The 9162-nt window shown below is 49.1% G+C and overlaps 1 long non-coding RNA gene across 1 annotated transcript; it reads left to right on the top strand.

Moving 5' to 3' along the window:
* The first annotated feature begins 494 nt into the window (after positions 1 to 494).
* Positions 495 to 8343, top strand: LOC125510601. The gene is made up of 2 exons (XR_007284675.1): positions 495 to 1702; positions 8071 to 8343. It is a non-coding gene; the product is annotated as an uncharacterized LOC125510601 (long non-coding RNA).
* The last annotated feature ends 819 nt before the right edge of the window (positions 8344 to 9162 follow it).

Raw genomic sequence — 9162 nt, forward strand, 5'->3', positions numbered from 1 at the left:
GAAAGTTGGCATGCGGCGTTGTTATGTTGTCAGTAGACCGCCTGCCAAATTTCATCGCATTTGGAGTCCGTTTGACGCCACAACGGATAACTATAGCGGCAATATAGCCGGTCTTTTCGTCGGACGTTTTTGGTCTCCGGAAACCGTCGTCGGGCTGCACTCCTTCCCTCTCATCTCAACCCAACTTCTCTTCACAGTCCACCTAGGCCCAGCCTACCCCTCTTTGCACAGTGCTTAGACCCCTCTCGCGCGTCCGGAACTTCCCCGAACCCGAATCGGACTATCGTTACCGTTGGGTCTGGATCCTCCCCAAACATCTATAAAACATCTTCGTTTTCTGAGTTGGGCCCCCTGCCTATTTTTTTCTCGACCGCCCGATTACGATCGGACGAACATGTTAGACCCTAACTTTATCCCACCAACCTTATACTCCATCCATTCCAAAATATAGTGCGCCCGCTCTTCCCGATGTCCAACTTTAACCATAAATTTAACCAACGAGACCAACTGCAGCGGGAGAAAAAATTATATAATTGAAAACTTCTTTCGAATACGAATTTACTGATATAATTTTTGCTCCCGCCGCAATCGGTCTTGATAGTTAAATTTACGGTCAAAGTTAAAGCACGGGGATAGAGGAAGCAAGAATGAAGGGAATATATAGCAGCCTAACCCTAGATTTTAGGTAGACTGTCCCATCCATCAGCTGCCGCAGTCGCACTCATCCCCACCTCGGGATCTTCCCGGATCCATCTGGCAGCTACCCACAGGCCAGCGGTCTCCCCCTCGATCACCATTCCACCAGTCGCCTCCGGATCCAAAAACCCACCAACCAGAGCCAGCCCACAGCCGCATCGACCTCCTCCCCGAGCATCGCGTCCGGCAGAGAGCCGAGTTGCCGGACTAGCATATGAGTCTCACACCGCTCCTACCTTCCCGTCGTTCCTCTCCCTCCTCCCGCTGCTCTCTCTGTTCCCATCTAATCTCTCTCTCTCTCTATACTCCGTGGACAAAGCCTGCCATGGATCTCCAGCCGTCGACTACTGGAGCTTCGTCCCCATCGCCAAAGTTCCCCCACGCATCGCCCGGCCGCTCGCCGATGTGGGAAGGTGACCACCGCGTCCACCAGGAGCACGGCGCCGCGTGCGCCACCGGATATGGCCGGACCGGACATCCAAGTCCTCCTCTCGGCGGATCCGCCTCTTCCCTGCTGTCTCCTTGCCCCGACGCCGCCTTCCCTTGCCTCGCCGTCGGCAAGTCCCACCACTCGAACTCTCACCGCACCATGGATGGATTTGCTTCGACCACCTCGGCGCCTCCGGCTGCAGATCAAGCCACTGCCCTGGAGCCTCTCAACCGACGCCGCCGGAACTCCTCTCGCTGTCGCCCATGGCCTCGTCTTCGGCCAGAACGAGCCGTCCCCGACCTCTCCTCGTCGTCCGTCCGCCGGTCACAGCGCCATGGCCTCCTCACGTCACCGGGAGGTCCTCCCGCTGACCGGAGCCGCTGGAGTCGGGGCCTCCTCAGTTCTGCCGGGTCCCTGCTCCATCCCGCGACCCGAGCTCGCGTGCTCGTTTCCTCTGCTCGCGCGACAGGACGAGCGCCGTATGCGTTGACCACTTCCTGCCTCATCAGCCAGTGGGTGAGACCCCCAGCCGAGGCCGTGACCAATCCCAGCCCCGAGCCGGCCTGATGGCCCATGGTGAGCTCCAGCAAATCCAGCGCCCTACGCACTGCCGGCCCAACATGCTTCATATTCGGGTCATGCCGTGTTTTTTTCAGTGTCTGCGGTTTTAGCTAATTTCCAGACACTGCAGTTTTTACATAAAACCTCTAGTTGTCATGCATTTAATAACTTCACAACCATGCATCATAATTAAACAAACTTAATATGTAAAATGCTTAGAATTTTGTCTAGTTTCATAATATGCAACTTTCATCCATGTAAAAATGTTTAAAATGATGTTTGCTTATAATTTGCATAGTTGTCATGCTAAAATGATTTATTTTATAACTAAATAACCGTAGCTCCAAACTTAACAAACTTTATATGTAAATGGGGTGGAAAAATGCCTAGTTTAACATGGTACGCTCTTGTTGCATGTTTAACAACTCTAAAATTGGGTTTAGGGCAGAACAGTACCAACTCTAAAATTTGCATATGAGGATTTTCCAGAATTGTTGTTTGTTGTTTCCGGCCTCATTTAAACTTGCCTAAATAGTTAGTTTATATGTGTTTCACCTCTTTTCATGTTTAACAACATTTAATATTGTTGGGTACATAAACGAGAGAGAACTAAGTAACTGAATGTGGTGTTTCGTCAATATGCAACTCGTTGTATATTGAGCTCCACTTAATTTGTAGTATTGGTTGTGCACTTTGCCATGCCATGTTTCATTAAATTGGACATGCATCATACTTGGTTGTGCATCATGCTATGTTTATGTGATGCTTGTTTACTATGTTGCTTGCTTCCTTCCGAGTTGCTTCTCTCGTTAGCTTCGATTTTGTTCCGGAGTTGTGATGATCCGTTCGACTACGTCTGTTTGACTTCATGGACTCGTTCTTCTTCCTAGCAGGATTCAGGCAAGATGACCATACCCTCGAAATCACTTCTATCTTTGCTTGCTAGTTGTTCGCTCTATCACTATGTCGCGCTACCTACCACTTGTTTATCATGCCTCCCATATTGTCATGTCAAGCCTCTAACCCACCTTCCTAGCTGTAACGCCCTCGATGCGGCTATAGCTCCCACGTGTCGAGGCACGACTTAGAGACATAACCGCATTGAAAGCAATGCCGCAAGTTAGGCAATCTTCACAACATCCCATGTAATATAAATAATAAAAGGGAGATACAATAGTTGGCTTACACTCGCCACGTCAATCAAAGTACATAAATAGCATTACAACATTCAAACACTCATGGCCCGACTACGACGCCAAAATAAAAGATAACCCAACATGCGACACGGTCCCGATCACCCCAACTGGGCACCACTACTGATCATCAGGGAAAGACACGTAGTATCGTTGAGAATCCTCGTCGAACTCCCACTTGAGCTCAAGCGCGCCATCTGGAGCGGAATCATCAGGCCCTGCATCTGGTTTGGAAGTAATCTGTGAGCCACAGGGACTCAGCAATCTCGCACCCTCGCGATCAAGACTATTTAGGCTTAATAGGTAAGGCAAGGAAAATATGTGGAGCTGCAGCAAGCGACTAGCATATATGGTGGCTATCCTGTTCGCAAAAAAGAGCGAGAAGAGGAGGCAAAGCGCGACCGATTAACTAGAGAACAACCTGCGCAAACATTACTCCAACACCGTGTTCACTTCCCGGAGTCCGCCGAGAAGAGACCATCACGGTAACTCACACTGTTGGTTCATTTTAATTAAATTAAGGTTCAAGTTATCTACAACCAGACATTAACAAATTCCCATCTGCCCATAACCGCGGGCACGGCTTTCGAAAGTTCAAATCCCTGCAGGGGAGTCCCAACTTAGCCCATGACAAGCTCTCACGGTCAACGAAGGAATAGACCTTCTCCCGAGACATTCCGATCAGACTCGGTATCCCGGTTCTTTAAGACACTCTGACAGGTTAAAACAAATCCAGCAACACCGCCCGAATGTGCCGACAAATCCCGATAGGAGCTGCACATATCTCGTTCTCAGGGCACACTCAGATAGGTCAAGCTACGAGTAAAACCAACCCTCGAGTTTCCCCGAGGTGGCCCCGCAGGCTGCCTGGTTCGGACCAACACTCAGAGGAGCACTGGCCCGGGGGGGGGGGGTTTAAATAAGATGACCCTCGGGCTCCGGAAACCCAAGGGAAAAAGAGGCTAGGTGGAAAATGGTAAAACCAAGGTTGGGCATTGCTGGAAAAGCTTTAATCAAGGCGAACTATCAAGGGGTTCCCATTATCACCCAACCGCGTAAGGAACGCAAAATCCGGGGAACATAACACCGATATGACAGAAACTAGGGCGGCAAGAGTGGAACAAAACACTAGGCGAGAGGCCAAGCCTTCCACCCTTTACCAAGTATATAGATGCATTAAGATAACATGGTAATATAATAATATCCCAAAAGGTAAATAATGTTCCAACAAGGAACAGTCTCCAATCTTCACCTGCAACTAGCAACGCTATAAGAGGGGCTGAGCAAAGCGGTAACATAGCCAATCAACAGTTTGCTAGGACATGGTGGGTTAGAGGTTGAACATGGCAATTTGGGAGGCATGATAAGCAAGTGGTAGGCATCGTAGCATAGGCATAGCAAAAGAGCGAGCATCTAGCAAAGCAAAGATAGTAGTGATTTCGAGGGTATGATCATCTTGCCTGCAAAGTTGTCAGAGTTGACTGGATCCTCGAAAGCAAACTCAACGGGCTCCTCGTTAGCGAACTCATCTCCCGTCTCTACCCAAACAAGACAAACAAGCAAACGGAGCACAATCAACCACGTGCAAACTCAAACAACATGATGCAAAGATGGTATGCTATGCGGGATGCGATGCGGGATGCATATGCAAGAATGGACAAGTAATGCATGAACCTGGCCTCAAAATGGAAATCCAAGTGTGCCACTTGAAATATGAGATGAAATCGCTTGAAAACGATATAAAGAACACCGGAATCGGAGTTACAGTTTGGAAATGGCAAGCGATTCAAATATGGCCACATTCTGCGATTTACAGCAAGTAGCCATCTAAATGCAACAAGATGAACATGCTACAGCACCCAAACATGGCATCAAAATACATGGCAGGCATCCATTCAAGATGCTTAACAAAAGTCTAGCACTGAGCTACGGCCAATTCATCCATTAACAGGTTCAAACAAGCATGGCAAAAATGCATTTGGCAAACAGATTTCAGACTTAGTGAAATTAACACTTGTCTGGAATTTCAGATCAGATAGCACTCTTCGGAGCATGAAAACTATATGCTATAGGACCTGAACATGGCAAAGTAAAGCATTGCACGGAGCTACTCAAAGAGCTTAACAAAAGTCCCTTAGTGACCTTGAGCCAAAAGGGATCAGTAAATACAATTGCAAGCATGTGAACATGGCAAAAACATAATCAGTTCTCAGACTTAGTAAAAACTGGAGCATGCTGAAACAGATATCAAGTAGGCATGTTTACGAGCTCGATGCACTCACTACAGAGCAAGTCATGACAATCTAAGCATACACCCATCAAGAATACACAAAATGCAAGATAGACATGGCAAGAACAATAGCATAGCATGCACGGATCAACTACAACATCATCGGCCAAATTGCTAACAAGTAGACAATCTGCCCAGATTCATGAAATGACAAAAGTAGAGCTTGATTGACTCAAGCTAGGGTGCTCCATAATTGCAAACAAAGACATGGATGGATAGATCACTACAATATTAACAAAACATCCTTACTGATCATCCTCAAAAGAGGCACGGATCACTAGGAAACAATATGAACATATGGCATATTGAGATAAACAGCTCAAGGACTTGGTGGAAATGCTAAGTCCCTGAAATCAGTATTAACAAATGCCTCACTTGGCAAGCTTGTGCTAGTCACCACACACATCACAAAAATACATGGGTTGCACCTCTGGACAGATGGCAAAACATATAAGAAAACACGTGTAGAGCTCATGGGCATATCATGCACACAATAATCATGGCAAAAATGACAAATATCCAATTGGAGCAGCAGATCTGACAATTAACTCAAATAGCATTCTTCTAACAGCATTTCGGGCATCAAGATGAACTCAAATGAAAATGATGCAATGAGATGAAATGATGTGCTCTCTGAGGCGAACATTTTGATATGCTATATGCCCAAAACGGAGCTACAGATGCGGAGATACAACATGATGAAATATGCAAAATAAACTGCAGACTTGGGAAAAATAACGAAGTCAACCCTAGGGTTTTTCGAATCCGGATCTGAGATCCAGCGGCACTGTTCACGCGCGGTGCCCAAGGTTGGACGGGGACGAAGAACGCGGCGGCCGGAGAAGGAGGGACTCGCCGGAGTTGCCGGGGCCAACGAGGGGAGGCGAGGAGGCGGCAGTCGGGCGCCGGCGAGGTCCGGGCGCGTCGGGCGGCGGGGCGCCGGAGCCGGACCGACGAGGAGGCGCGGCGGGCTCGCTCCGGCCGGCGACGAGGGCTGCGGGCGGCGCGGTCTCACGGCGGCGCGGCGAGGGAGCCGGGCGGCGGGCGGAGCGAATCGGCGGGCGAAGGGTGGCGCCTCCCGATGGGCTTGGAGGGCCCGGTGCGGGCCTGCCCGGGCCGGCGGCGATGTGGGCACGCGGCTGCCACGTGGCAAGTCGCGGTTGGCTGCGGGCGGCGGACAACTTCCGGCTCTGTACGGACGTGTTCGGCGGCGGCGGAGGAGATATTTTTAGGGTTAGGGGGGAGAAGATCCGGGAATTGGAAATGGGGGTCTATTTATAGAGGTAGAGGGAGCTAGGAAGCTCCAAATGAGGTGCGGTTTGCGGCCACGCGATCGCGATCGAATGCTCTAGATGATGGAGAGGGTTTTGGTGGGTTTTGGGCCAAATTGGAGGGGTGTTGGGCTGCAACACACACGAGGCCTTTTCGGTCCCTCGGTTAACCGTTGGAGTATCAAACGAAATCCAAATGGTACGAAACTTGACAGGCGGTCTACCGGTAGTAAACCAAGGCCGCTTGGAAAGTCTCGGTCCAATCCGGAAATGTTTAATCCCCACACACGAGAGAAAGGTAGAAATGACCACCGGAGAAGAACGAAGCGTCGGAATGCAAAACGGACAACGGGGAAAATGCTCGAATGCATGAGATGAACACGTATGCAAATGCAATGCACATGATGACATGATATGAGATGTATGACAACGACACAACACACAGAGACAAAAACCCGAACCCGAGAAAATAAAATAACTTAAGGCCGGAAACGGCAAGAGTTGGAGTACATATTGGGTAAATCATATCCGGGGTGTTACACTAGAAAACCGTTGTTTGGCTATGTTACCGCTTTTGCTCAGCCCTTCTTATAGCGTTGCTAGTTGCAGGTGAAGCTGGAGTTAGTTCCATGTTGGAACATGGATGTGTTGGGATATCATAATATCTCTTATTTTAATTAATGCAGCTATATACTTGGTAAAGGGTGGAAGGCTCGGCCTTTTGCCTGGTGTTTTGTTCCACTCTTGCCGCCCTAGTTTCCATCATACCGGTATTATGTTCCTTGATTTTGCGTTCCTTACGCGGTTGAGTATTATGGGAACCCCTTGACAGTTCGCTTTGAATAAAACTCCTCCAGCAAGGCCCAACCTTGGTTTTAACATTTGCCACCTAAGACTTTTCCCTTGGGTTTCGCGTACTCAAGGGTCATCTTTATTTTAAACCCATGGTCCAGTGCTCCTCTGAGTGTTGGTCCAAACTAGAGCACCGTGCGGGACCGTCCATTGGCAACTTGGGTTATGTTGGTACTTGTACGCTTAGCTTATCCGGTGTTCCCTGAGAACGAGATATGTGCAGCTCCTATCGGGATTTGTCGGCACATCCAGGTGGTCTTGCTTGTCTTGTTTTACCATTGTCGAAAAGTCTTGTAACCGGGATTCCGAGACTGATCAGGTCTTTCCGGGAGAAGGAATATCCTTTGTTGACCGTGAGAGCTTGTGATGGGCTAAGTTGGGACACCCCTGCAGGGTATAAACTTTCGAGAGCCATGCCCACGGTTATGTCGCAGATGGGAATTTGTTAATATCCGGTTGTAGAGAACTTGACAATTGACTTAATTAAAATGCATCAACCGCGTGTGTAGCCCTTATGGTCTCTTTTCAGCGGAGTCCGGAAAGTGAACACGGTCTTGTGTTATGCTTGCACGTAAGTAGTTTCAGGATCACTTCTAGCTTCTCGACCGTTGTGTTGCTTCTCTTCTCGATCTTATTTGTGTATGTTAGCCACCATATGTGCTTAGTGCTTGCTGCAGCTCCACCTCCTTACCTTACCCTACCCATAAGTTTAAATAGTCTTGATCTTGCGGGTGTGAGATTGTTGAGTCCTCGTGACTCACGGATACTTCCAAATAGTTGCAGGTGCCGAGGATACCGGTGCAGGTGAAGCTACTAAACTCTAATGGGAGTTCGACGAGGATCTGGATCCTTACTATGTGTCGTTTCCTGATGATCAGTAATGGAGCCCAGTTGGGACGATCGGGGATCTAGCATTTGGGGTTTATCTTCCTTTTTATTCGGTTTTGACCGTAGTCGGTCTTTGAGTGTATTTGGATGATGTATGAATTATTTATGCATTGTGTGAAGTGGCGATTGTAAGCCAACTCTTTATACCATTCTTATTCAGTACATGAGATTGTGTGAAGATTACCCCTCTTGCGATAAAACTACCATGCGGCTATGCCTCTAAGTCGTGCCCTGACACGTGAGAGATATAGCCGCATTGTGGGTGTTACGTTCCTGTGGAACCAAGAACTTTTGTTCTCCATCTTACTCAGCCCTCTGTATCCCCAGCAACAATGGCCCGAAAAAGGAGAAAGTTGGACTCCGATAAGTCTCTCCCGGTAGAGCCGTCCGCTCCTGGCAGAGACCCTGCTGGAAACAACTCCTCGCCACCTGCCGGACGGCACCCTCCAGTCGGGACCATGGTCCCCACAAACAAGGAATGCGCCCCCACAGAAGAGGAGGTGTCGCTAGTCCTCGTTGCTGAGCCCCGGGCTCCAACTTGGGCAAGGCACACCGTCCACTTCCTCCAAACCGGAGAGCTTCCCGGCAACCAAGATGAGTCTGAAAGAGTAGCCCGTAGGGCCAGTATGTAGCGGTTTGTCGATGACACTCTGTACAGAAGGATGCCCAACGGTGTGAAATTAAAGTGCATTTGCCGGGAAGAAGGAAAGGAACTGCTGGCTAAGATTCACAAAGGCATGTGCGGCTCCCACATTGGATCAAGGGCATTAAATGGGAAAGCATTCCAGCAAGGATTCTATTGGCCCGCAGCGCTCCAAGATGCGGTCGAGCTAGTCACCAAATGTGAAGCTTGCCAGTTCCATTCCAAGAACATCCACCTGCCTGCTCAAGCTCTTCAGATGATCCCTCTATCATGGCCATTTTCGGTCTGGGGGCTCGATATCCTCGGCCCCTTCCCCTGAGTAACCGGGGGCTTAGAAT

Source organism: Triticum urartu, chromosome 1 (genome assembly GCF_003073215.2).
Source record: "Triticum urartu cultivar G1812 chromosome 1, Tu2.1, whole genome shotgun sequence".
Classification (NCBI taxonomy): Eukaryota; Viridiplantae; Streptophyta; class Magnoliopsida; order Poales; family Poaceae; genus Triticum; species Triticum urartu.